A 13,262-nucleotide genomic window follows, 5' to 3' on the forward strand; every position below is an offset into this window, starting at 1 on the left:
TGTTTTGAAGCTTCTCTCGAACTCGTTGACAGTGTTCCATATGCTTTCTGCTAGATCTTTGGCTGACTTACCTAACATAGTGATGGGAGATGCATGTCAATTCAGCAGCTTTCCAAGTGCTTCAGTAAGAGAGAAAGTATACAATTTCCTTATTTTTGCTTTTATAAAAAAAGTTTTGATTTTAATATCTGTGTGTTTTGCACCTTTTTTTCTCCCCTGATTTCATTGCACTCAAGCACATTTTAATGAATGCCTTAGAAATGCTGAATCACTGTGCCATTCTCCTGGGTCCCTAGACTGGGGGATAGAGGTGGAGAGGGAGATTTCCAGATATAGATTGCAAGACAGAGCTCCGTATTTACTTCCTAAATATTTGGAGTTGACCAGGTGCTACTACTTTACAGCTGTGAAAGTTAAAATGTTTGTTAACTCTTTCAAAATCAGTAAGTTTAAAAGCAGACTGTGCAAAGCACCGCTGTTAACACTAGTGTTTTTGAAAATCTTAAAGTTTTCTCTGTCAAAGATCATTTAGGAATCTTTTTATCTCTAGATAGGGCTTTGTATAACTCACTGTCCAAACTGTGACATTTTTTGAGAGTGAAAATAGGTACACCTAATAATTATGCCAGGATAATTGGCATAAACCTAGATGGTTCAGGGCGGACTGGAAACTTGGTTGCCTTAGACCTAAGTAGTAATATTCCTTGATTTTTGGAACTTACCCCAATTCAAGTGTTTTTAGAGACAGCATTATTTTCTGATGATTTATTGTAATTTTTTTCTTACTAACTAGAAAGTTAGTTTACCACCATGTGGAAGTACTAGGGTCTGAATTGGAAACATAGTTTTGCTGTGTTATCAAGACTTTTCTTTACTTGTAGAGACTTTTATAAGTATAAATGGAATTTATGATTACTAAACACAAGCATTTTATCAACCATTCATTCAGTTTATTGATAAAATATACATTTTAAAAAGAAAATCCATTTAGACAAATAAATTAATTAATTAATAGATAATCCTATGAGATCTGTTTCTGAGAAAGTTAATGAATCTGTGGAAGAAGAAAAATAATTTTTCTTCTACTTTTCAAGATTCTCGGCTGAGACACACCCTGTAATTAAAGACAGGTTAATAGGAGAAAAATAGAAGTTGAACACCATAACACTATAATATCAATAGTTAATGGTTGTGTTTAATAATGTGTATGTCTTCTGTGTGCATGGGAGAGACCGAAGAAAACTGAGTAACTTTGAAATGGCCCAGCCATCAGCTTAAATAACTGTCCTGCTAAAGATCAGCTGTTGGGAACTGGGGAGCCACTGATGGGAGGCTGTCAGGAAAAGCACAGTAAACGAGGGTAAGATTGTATGCAGGTTTAAATCGTTGCCTTTTACGTTGATTAAGTGTTTCTGGCGGCTTTGAGCATCCTCTTTCTGGTGTGGAGAGGGAAACACCTTATAAATAGAGATTTCTTATACATACAAATATCTCTTACAAAAGAGTAACTTCTGCTTGGTTTACAGAGCTTCTCCTGTGTCTGCTGTTTCTTAAAAATAACCAGCCTAAAATGATGTTTATGCCAAAGAGGCATATTTTGGGATAGTATATTCTGCTCCCCTTCATATCTTTTCCTGAAACTTGCCTTTAGTCAAAATACTTGCCTTGAATCCTACTTTTTTAGGATTCTTTTCTCTTGCAGTTGGGAAGGGATGAAACAGGTACATTATGGACAGCACAGGGTCTGGGGGAAGATGAAAGTCATCTCCTTGGCTCAGTTTTTTGTTACCTTCCCTACTGTGTTGAAGGCAATGGCAACCCACTCCAGTACTCTTGTCTGGAAAATCCCATGGACAGAGGAGCCTGGTAGGCTGCAGTCCATGGGGTCTCGAAGAGTCGGACACGACTGAGCAACTTCACTTTCACTTTTCACTTTCATGCATTGGAGAAGGAAATGGCAACCCACTCCAGTGTTCTTGCCTGGAGAATCCCAGGGACGGGGGAGCCTGGTGAGCTGCCATCTATGGGGTCGCACAGAGTCGGACACGACTGAAGCGACTTAGCAGCAGCAGTAGCAGCTACTGTGTTGAAAGTGTTAGTTGCTCAGCCATGTCTGACTCCTTGCAACTGTATGGACTGTAGCTCACTGGGCTCCTCTGTCCTTGGGATTCTCCAGGCAAGAATATTGGAATGGGATGCCATGTTCTTCTCCAGGGGAATCTTCCTAACCCAGGGATCAAACTTGGGTCTCCTGCATTGCAGGCAAATTCTTTACTGTCTGAGCCACCAAGTCAGGAATATGCTCTGGAGGAGGGCATGACACCCCACCCCAGTATTCTTGCCTGGAGAATCCCAGGGGTAGAGGAGCCTGGTGGGCTACAGTCCATAGGGTCACAAAGAGTCAGACACTACTAAAGTGAATTAGCATGCACACACGAAGTGACTCTCATTATGGTGTTGAGGGGTTGGAGCTGGTGTATTGAATTAAGAACATACAGATTATGACCTGTTCAATGAGGGGGCTCAAGCCACCCACATGGGTTGGCTAGTAACTCCCTCAGCATCCAAGCTCCCACTTTGGGGAGGTATAATCACATAAGTCATTTGGATTGAAAACACGGTTTCAGTATATCCGTGCAAAGGAAGTAGAATCACAAGGTTATTACTTAAAGATCCCAGAAAGGGATGTGGGGCAGTGAATGAGAAGGAGGTGGGGAAGGAGAGTCCATTGTCCCAGGTCACCAGTGAACAAAAAATAGAGAGGGTAGCAAGCACCTATCACTTATAAGGTGGTTGAGTCAGAGGTCACTAACTCTTCCCAGGCTTACCTCTAAGTGATTATTATTATTTTAATATTTTTTTTATTTGGCTGCACCAAGTCTTAGCTGAGGCATGCGGGACTAGTTCCTTGACCAGGAATTGAACTCAGGCCCTCTGTGCTTTGAAAGTGCTGAGTCTTAGTTACTAAGTGATTATTTTGAAGGCATCTGTGGAAAGCAAAGAGGGACTTTTGGTGAGAGTCCCAAAGTCAAATTTTTATCTAAATGTCCAGACCCTGGATGTGAGCAGGATTTTCGTTCTGTAAAATGCCCCAGCAATAACTCAGAAAAACAAAAGGTGTTTTTTTGTCACACCTATTCCCACCACCCCAGGGTGAATAGAAAGGTTTAAGTGGATTTAAATCTCCATGGTTATTGTTACTGCCTACTCTGCTTCAGGACAAGGCTGCTTCCACATTTCTTGACCACCAGAAGCCAGCTGCTCCACCGCTCTGGGTATGGGACACCCAGAAAGAAATACAGTGTCCTCAGAACTGATAGTGTGACCACTACTAGGTTATTTGGTAAAACAGACTTTGGTATTGGCCTCAGTGGCCTTCCCACATTTTCTAGGTCTTCCTAAGCAGTCATTGTAAGCAAAATTGTAATAAATAGAATTCAGGCCTGTAATGGTTTTCCTTATAATGTCTGGCATATAATAGGCTGTCAGTAAATATCTGTTGAATGAACTGATGGTTGAACACTCCTGTGTTAGAAAGAGTGCAGTGCTTTCTGTGAAATTTCATGTTATAATTAAATTGACATTCAAAAGAGCCTGAAGTTACTGTTAAGTATTTTTGGCACTGTGACAGAACAGCCAGAGACAGAATTTTGGTCTCAAGTTATTAGCACTGCGTAAATTGCAATTACATTACCTAAAATTGTGAGAATATTTGTATTAACAGTTCTTAGATTATTCCTATCCCTGTCACTCACTGTTAATGTGGATAAGCACCAGCTGACTGTGTGGGAGATTTTGTCTCCCACACTGGTTAATTCTCAATGGTGGAGCCCAAGATGTCCACTCATATAGTTTCTAGTCAGTCAGATTTACATCTGTGAGGTGTTCAGTTCCATTTGGTTAATGCCTGTTTTGAATGAGCCCTGTGCTAGACTCTGGGAAAAGCGAGGAAGAGAACTACTGAGTCCCTCCCTTTGCTCTGACTTGCTGGACATCAGCAACAAGGCAGCTGGCCGTGTGTGTATGGTTCCTGTCAGAGTATTGCTAATTGCGGGGAGAAAGGGCTGCAGGGACTCAGGAAAGTCAGAGAAAACCTCAGCCAGGAAAAAATGATGGAGCTGGCCCTAAAGACCAACTAGGAGACAAGTTTTCGGGAGATGGAGAGAAGGGAGAGGTGGAGAGGGGCCCACAGTCAGCAGCTTTGGCCTTGGGGAGGCAGTGAGGTGAGTGTGAGAAGGGGAAGTCCAACTGTGGAAAATTTAAAAGAAACAGGTGTTGTTATTACATTCATGTTGTTGTTTAGTTGCCAAAGTGTGTCCAATTTTTGGTGCAACCCCATGGACTGTAGCCCCCCAGGCTGCTCTGTCCATGAGATTTCCCAGACAAGAATACTGAGTGGGTTGCCATTTCCTTCTCCAGAGGATCTTCCCAACCTAGGGATCAAACTCACGTCTCCTGCATTGGCAGGCGGATTCTTTACTGCTGAACCACAAGGGAAGCTCATTACATTCAGAGTCAACTTAAAAAAGACTCACTTAATTCCTCCAGAAATCCAGTAATGTACATGTTTATAGATGCAGCATTTGAGAATTATTATTAGTAGTACAAACAGCTAGTACATGGCTGAGAGTCAGGATTCGAACCCAGGTCTTGCCCTTTGTAGAGGCCGAGCTGGAGAGAGACTTGGGTGTGTTGGGCATGGCAGGTGGCCAAGGGGAAAGGCTATGAAGACTGTGAAGAGATCAAGGGTTTTGATTTATTTTGTGTCAAATGGTGCAGTCCTGATAAGTCCAGAGGTGAGCGTGTGACTGGTTGAACACTGAAGGCCAGTTCTTGGCTCTTTAGGGAACTTGCCTTCCAGTGGGAGGAGACAGACTATAAACACGGTAGCAACAACAGCACAAAGATTTCAGGTATTGACAAGTGCTTGAAGAAGATAAAATGGCACATGTGGTGGAGAATCGTGGGTGGGATGGTTGCTCTTGGAGAACTGGAAGATTGGGCCTATGGTCTTGGGTGGGAGTAACTTACCTACTGTGGCTGCTCTTTAGATGGGGTGGGTGAGTGCTGTTTCAGTGCCCCTCCACCCCATCCTTGCTGCCAAATACCTACCTGTCCTTCTGTTACTTGCCAGGCCCTTGTAGGAGTTTGAGTTTGGACCCTAGTCTTTGATTCTTCTCTGCCACAAAGTCTTAACCATTTTTGATCATTTCACCTTGGTTTGATTTGATGGCCACAGTGCTTTCCATGGTAGGACTTCCCAGGTGGCATTAGTGGTAGAGAACCCACCTCCCAATGTAGGAGATGCAAGAGATGCGGGTTTGATTTATGGGTTGGGAAGATCCCTTGGAGGAGGGCATAGTAACCCACTCCAGTATTCTTGCCTGGAGAATCCCATGGAGAGAGGAGTCTGTGGGCTATGGTCCTTAGGGTTGCAAAGAGTTGGACATGACTGAAGTGACTTAGCACACATGCTTTCCATGGTAAGTCATGCTCTTCAAAGTCTTGCTTCATCCTGTGTCCCTAGTTATATTTTCCACTCTTTCTGTTCCTGGGTTGGCTCCTTCCTGATAACTTTATAACTACTGTGTCATTCTGTCTTCACTTTTTCTCAGGTTTTGTTAACAGATTATCAGCCACTTTTCTCTTTTGTTGTTGTTAGTGTTCAGTCTCTCAGTAATGCCCGACTCTTTGGGACCCCATGGAATTCAGAGTGCCAGGCTTCCCTGTCCCTCACCATTTCCCGGAGGTTGCTCAAACTCATGTCCGTTGAGTCAGTGATGCCATCCAACGATCTCATCCTCTGTCGTCCCCTTCTCCTCCCACCTTCTATTTTTCCCAGCATCAGAGTCTTTTCTAATGAGTCAGTTCTTCACATCAACTGGCCAAAGTACTGGAATTTCATCTTCAGCATCAGTCCTTTCAATGAATTTTCAGAGTTGATTTCCTTTAGGATTAACTGGTGTGATCTCCTTGCAGTCCAAGGGACTCTCAAGAGTCTTCTCCAACAACACAGTTCAAAAGCATCAATTCTTTGACGCTCAGCCGCCTTTATGGTCCAACTCTCACGTCCATACATGACTATTGGAAAAACCATAGTTTTGATTAGACAGATCTTTGTCAGCCAAGTAACTGTCCTCTCCAAAGCCAGTCATAAAATAACAAGGAGCATTTATTTGCTCATTGGCTTTGCCCAGGGACTTCCCTGGTGGCTCAGACAGTAAAGCATCTGCCTACAATGCTGGAGACCCGGGTTCAATCCCTGGGTTGGGAAGATCTCCTGGAGAAGGAAATGGCAATCCACTCCAGTATTCTTGCCTGGAAAATCCCATGGATGGATGAGCCTGGTAGACTATAGTCCATGGGGTTGCAAAGAGTCGGACACAACTGGGCGACTTCACCTTCACTTTTACCCAGGGTTGGTGGCATCACCCAGGCTGAGGGTAAAGTCACACAGAACCAGAGCTGTCCTGCCTGCCTTGCTCATGTTTCTCAGTGGCACCACTGTTTTCTCAGCCGCCTAAGAGTGAACCTTGGGAGTCATCATTGACTCTTTTCTCTCCTTCATCTTCTGTCTATAAGTAGTCACGTATTAAGTCTTGACGTTTCTCCCCAAATCCATCCTTGCCTCCTCTTCTGTATTGTGTTCTTGTCATCGCCTCTTGTCTCTCTTTTTCTCTCTGTCAATCCATCAGCCCCACTGCTGACAGATTAATCTTCCTGGAACACTTAGTGCATCACATGACTCCTTTTACCCACATGCAGCGAGCATGATTTCAGCTGATGACTTTTCCTTGTGGGATGAAGAAGAGAAAGTGAAGTGCTCTGGACGAGAGCTGTTGCCCCTGTACCCCCTCTTCTGAATCCTACACATTTGCTGGTCTTTTCTCCTTTCAGCATTTCTCCAGGCCTCTTTTAACCCAAAAGTCAGTCCATGGCAGGAGTTAATTTTGTCCAGATGATTCCATTCATATCCATCCAAACTCTGGGTCTAGTTACGGAAACCCTTGTATGTATACATGTGTTAGTTGCACAGTTGTGTCCAACTCTTTGCCACCCCATGGACTGTATCCCACCAGGCTCCCCTGTCCATGGAGTTCTGCAGGCAAGAATACAGGGGTGGGTAGTGATTCCCTTGTTCAGGGGATCTTCCTGACGCAAGGATTGAACCCAGGTCTTATGCATTGCAGACAGATTCTTTACAGTCTGAGCCAGAGAACCCCCAAGGGAGCTAGTTATGGAAAACCCTTGTGATCAGTGGCAGTAACTCAAACTGTGAGTAATGTGTTCTTGACTTTTGTTTTAGGTTCAAGTACCTAAATTTGCAGGTTAAATTCCTGCTTCAGAAGCTTCTTCCTCTCCATCTTTAAGATCTGAATAATTAATTGCTACTAGAGAATATGTTTTCAGAATGAAAATATTTTATTCCTTTCAAAAATGTGTGTAATCATAAGGCTTTATTCAAAGTATTCAGTTCACAAATGACGTGGGTATCTGTAGCTCTATGGAAACCTCATTCATTCACAATACACAGAGCCTCTTAATTTTGCAATTTTACAAAGGAGTTTTTGTGTTTAGAATTTATATAAATTCAGTACAATTTAAATCAAATCCAGTGCTAGGAATTCTATTATGAAAGGGTGGATTCAGTTATCATATTTTAGTTAGAATAATGAGAAGTTAAAAACAATCACATTCATTCACAGCAAATCAAGATACGGTTTTTGTGTCTTAAGAGGAAATGAGAGGTGTGTCCTCCATCATTGGTTACCAAGTACAGGCAGAGCCAGACTGGGAATTATGTTCCAGATAAGGTTTTGTAATACAGGTGTCTTCTCTGGCTCAAGAGTAGACAGAGTTACTTTCCTCATCTGGAACATTGCAAATTAACGAATTCAAGATCTATGTTCAAATCTGTTGTGATAAATATTTGTCAATGAGAACTGCCTCAGTGCTAAATGTTCTCAAAGCTTTCTATTTAGACATAGAATGGATACAAATATGTATCCAAATATCTCTTCTACTGATAGACATGAATTACAGAGAGTTAAGTTAGACAAACCAATGAACAGAGAAATATAAGTGGGACCTCATAACCAGTGACTGTATTGCCCTTTAGCTTTGAATTATTATTATATAGCTGGGGACATTCATCTCTTTTTTTATTTGCATGGCAGTGTCCACATGAGGGAGTCATTCTGGCATGTTTTAAACCCTCTGTGGATAGGAAGAGCAAGATAATCACACACTCCTAGATCTTCTCTTTCTGCCCTTAGTGGGGGTGAAGATTAAGTGTGTGAGTCAAATCTAAGCATAACTAAAGACATATCATACAAAACAGTCCAGAGCCATGAAGACATTGATTTTTGAGCATCTTCTTGAATTCCAGTATCTGTTCCAGTGCTGTTGCTGCTGCTTTTTTTTTTTTTTTTAACTGTGGATATTCAGGAATTTTCTGTATCAAGTTGTAGTCTGGATCACTTAGCTGGGTGCTTTGTATTGTCTTTTGATTGTTAACAGGCTTGCTAATACCATAATACTGTAATATCAATAGTTGTGTTGCAGGTGGGCTCCATTAATAATATAAACCAGTCAACATTTAGATCATTCTTCCCACCTGCATGTGCCTCCTTGCTCTTTACTTTTTCAGCATTAAATCAACCTGCACTCATTCTGCAGTACACTGGTAGTAACACATATAATACTCATTTTGAAGTGAACCTGAACAGTTTTATTGAGGAATTTTCATATCTATAGTCTCACATGGTCCTCAGAGCAATAACACGTTTTATTTTTAACTAGATGATTATTATTTCTGTGCTCTAGATAAGAAAACTGAATCCAAAGAGGCCAGATCAGTTACTCTAGGTCTTGAATTATTGGCATGATCAGAATGATCAGAACCTTGGTTTGTAGACTTTTAGGCCCTTGTTCTTTTATATTAGCACATCTGGAGTTTGGATTTGACTAGGAGAAGGCAATGGCACCCCACTCCAGTACTCTTGCCTGGAAAATCCCATGGATGGAGGAGCCTGGTAGGCTGCAGTCCTAGGCTGGGGTCGCTAGGAGTCGGACACGACTGAGCGACTTCCCTTTCACTTTTCACTTTCATGCATTGGAGAAGGAAATGGCAACCCACTCCAGTGTTCTTGCCTGGAGAATCCCAGGGACAGAGGAGCCTCGTGGGCTGCCGTCTTTGGGGTCTCACAGAGTCGGACACGACTGAAGTGACTTAGCAGTTAGCATCTCAATAATCAGGGCCTGTGAACCAGGGCTTCCCTGGTGGCTCAGATGGTAAAGAATCCACCTGCAATGCAGGAGATCTGGATTTGATCCCTGGGTTGGACAGATACCCTGGAGGAGGGCATGGCAACTCACTCCAGTATTCTTGTGTGGAGGATCCCCATGGACAGAGGAGCCTGGCAGCTACAGTCCATAGGGTGGCAAAGAGTTGGACACGACTGAGCGACTAAGCATAGCGCAGCGCAGCACATGAACTAATCACACACCAAGGGTTCACAACCACATGCACCTCCCCTGGTCTTCCTCTGCAACCAGTTGGTTTTCTTGACATTTTTTTTTTTCCTAAATAAACTCCAGATAAATAATCTTGTTGAAAATGCTGCCATTTTAATAGTATTTTGTTTATCTGCTTACCTTTGCTTATTGATCTTCCTTAATTTCTTTACTCCTCTATCAGATTCTCCTTCTGCCTTCTTTATTGAACAAGGGAGTTCTTGTTGGGCGTTTCCAAATCACATGTCGGACATTTGACTGTTCTATGAGAGCCTTTTATTTTTTAATATCTAAAAATATTTTTTAATAGTAGTGTGCATGCAGCCTGAAGAAATAGGTCTTCATAAAGAGCTGAATTTACTAAGAACTGGTTAATTTGTCTTCTTTTCCCCATTAATACCCAATTTAAATGTTTTGCCAGCATGTGATAACCAGTGTTTCCACACAGACATGATATTTCAGTCCTAAGCAGGGAAACTGGCATTTTAATGATCCAGTATAGGCATTTATTTGTGGGATAAATATGATTCACACTAGGCTGTTTAGCGGAGAAGGCAATGGCACCCCACTCCAGTACTCTTGCCTGGAAAATCCCATGGGTGGAGGAGCCTGGTAGGCTGCAGTCCATGGGGTCGAGAAGAGTCGGATGCGACTGAGAGACTTCACTCTCACTTTTCACTTTCATGCATTGGAGAAGGAAATGGCAACCCACTCCAGTGTTCTTGCCTGGAGAATCCCAGGGACGGGGGAGCCTGGTGAGCTGCCGTCTATGGAGTCGCACAGAGTTGGACACGACTGAAGCGACTTAGCAGTAGCAATAGGCTGTTTAGAGTGTCACATATTATTTGACTTATCTTAAACTCCTTTCCCACGTAGCAGGGGAAGAATGGTTGGGGAATCAGGGGTCAGAGGGTCTCTCAGACCCTATTTAGACTTGGGCAAGTTACTTAGCCTTTCTAAGCTCTAGATTATTTTTTTTGGGGGGGGTCAATAACACGGACTTAATAATAGTATGCACCCCAGAGGCTATGCTTGGTCAAAATGGTATCACCCACGTAAAGTGGTTTGCACTGTGCCAGGCATGTAGGAAGTACTCAGTAAATGTTATCTGTTAATTACTGACTAGGGAATCCAAGCTGTGCTCTTTTATGGACAAACAGTTGTTTTATTAGAAAAGAAGGTGGGTTTAGAAGTAATTATGAGGACATTTGTGGGAGGGGTGATTCTCTGAGTCTTCCTGGTTTTATGGTTGCTGGTGAGCTCGACTGATCCACCTCAGATGAGACTAGAGTATTTATGCAAGAATAAATACTCACGGGGGGCTTCCCAGGTGGTGCAGTTGGTAAGGAATCTACCTGCCAATGCAGGGGACATAGGAGACTCGGGTTTGATCCCTGGGTTGGGAAGATTCCCTGGAGAAGGAAATGGTAACCCACTTTCTGTATTCTTGCCAGAGAAATCCCCCGGACAGAGGAGCCTGGTGGGCTGCAGTCCATGGGGTCACAAAGAGTTGGACACGACTGAGCATGCATGTGGTATCACTAAGTACTCAGGGATGTGATATGATGCCTTGGAGGTTGCCACCCTCTAAACTGCAGTGTGTCTACATGGTGTTTGTTGTCTGGCAGATAGAAGAGCTTTCCCTGAACCTTTGCAGTGATTAGCACTCCAAGGTAGGCTTAGAATCAAGCATCTTGACACAGCATTTAAGGTGAACTGTTTTCTGTGTCTAATTGTATGTCTGTGTGTGCATGCTCAGTTGCTCAGTCTTGTCTGACTCTTTGCGATCCCATGGACTGTAGCCTGCCAGGCTCTTCCATCCATGGGATTTCCCAGGCAATAATACTGAAGTGGGTTGCCATTTTCTTCTCCAGGGGGTCTTCCAGACTCAGGGATGGAACCTGTTCCTCCTGTGTCTCCTGCATTGGCAGGTGGATTCTTTACCACTGAGCCACCTGGAATCCCTAATTATATGTCTATATATCTGTGTATGGCTCAGTGGGTAAATGACCTGCCTGCCAATGCAGGAGACACAGGAGGCACAGATTCTATGCCTGAATCAGGAAGATCCCACGGATGAGGAAATGGCAACTTGCTCCAGTATTCTTGTCTGAAAAATCCCATGGACAGAGGAGCCTGGCAGGCTGTGGTCCAAAGGGTTGCAGAGTCGCACAAAACACAAAACTAAACACAAAAACAACATCTATGTAATTGCCAAAGTTATAGATATGGTGTGGCACCAAACACTCTATGTAACACACATTCGTATGGTAATTTCCCTGGAACTGTCCCATTGGACATTCACCTTTCTCTCCTCTCCCAAACTCCCCAAACAAAACAAAACCCAAGAAATATTTTCATTTGCAATTGATAGTTTTCTGGCTTTGGAAAGGAATGCCAACAGTTATAAATCATAGCAGATAGAATAGTATGTAGTCCTCATAGCCAGAAATATTTAACAGGGTAAAAACATTAGAAATACAATTCTGTTTTTGTTTGGACCCTGTGATATTATTGAACATCTTATGACCAAGAAGTGAAATTTTGGGCTTTGCCTTTTAACTGCCTTAACCAAGTGGAGTTCATACACTGACTCCCCTTCTCTTATAAATCATGGCTAAAAATAGTTAGTGAACTCTTGTTAATTACTATGGTCTGCCCTGTACAATGTAATGGACTTTCATTTCTGTAGAATGTTCAGACCATAGTTAGAGGCATTTATCACTGCTGGGCAGCATAAAAGCAATTACTCGTTCCCTTCAGAACCAATGGGGCATTGGGATGATACTATCTTATTTTTGGCTTTGCTGCTGCTGCGTCACTTCAGTCATGTCCGACTCTGTGCAACCCCACAGATGGCAGCCCACCAGGCTGCTCTGTCCCTGGGATTCTCCAGGCAAGAATATTGGAGTGGGTTGCTATTTTCTTCTCCATTTTGGCTTTGCAGTGGTGCATAAAACATTTTTTTTTTTGGAAATAGTTAACTATTATTCCTTCCTTTCTAATGAAATATGTCTATATTTTCTTTTTATTCTTTTATTTGGGACATTAATCCTTTTAAGATCTGCTGATTCACTTTAGGATTATTACTCAGATAGTATATTTATAAACTATCCTGTCTGCTTATCAGATCTTATGTTGTTTTTCCATTTTAGTTTTCTGGAAATTCTGGCTTTCCCCTGATGTGTTTTAACACCCTAATGTGATAAATGTTTAGGAACGTCTTTGATTTATTTGTGTCATACATTTGTTTGTCGTGTAACATTTAAGAATTTTAGTTCTTTCACAAACAGCATCATCTTCCTTGATACCCAGGCTACATTTCCAACTATTTATCTCACATCTCCACTTGGATATCTAAAAGATGACTCAACCTAACATGTTCAAAGAAGAACTTTTGCTTCTAATATCTCCTACCCCATTGTGCTCCTTCCGTGTTCTTCTCATTTGAGTAAATGGAAAATCATCCTTCCAACTAAGCCCTAGAGCCTTTACCCTTCTCTTAAACATAACTTCAAGCCATCAGATCTTGTTGGTTTCTCGTCAGGGCTATTTAGAATCTGACCGTTTCTCATTGGCTCCACTGATGCCAACCTGGTCTAATCTACCATTACTTTGTATTATTAAAATATCTTCCTACCTCTTAATCCCTACTTTGGTCCAGTTCCTGTCAGTCTGGCTGCAGTCTGTTTTACACTCTTCAGGCATAGTGATTCTTTTAAATACTAATTGGGATCATGTCACTC

The 13,262-nt window shown here is 42.4% G+C and overlaps 1 protein-coding gene across 6 annotated transcripts in view; it reads left to right on the forward strand.

Annotated features, from left to right (window-relative positions):
* Positions 1 to 13,262, forward strand: part of ADAM23 (ADAM metallopeptidase domain 23) — a 197,206-nt gene that overhangs the window by 4,644 nt on the left and 179,300 nt on the right. The gene's annotated exons all lie outside the window — the stretch shown is intronic.

Source organism: Bos javanicus, chromosome 2 (genome assembly GCF_032452875.1).
Source record: "Bos javanicus breed banteng chromosome 2, ARS-OSU_banteng_1.0, whole genome shotgun sequence".
In the NCBI taxonomy this organism is placed as follows: Eukaryota; Metazoa; Chordata; class Mammalia; order Artiodactyla; family Bovidae; genus Bos; species Bos javanicus.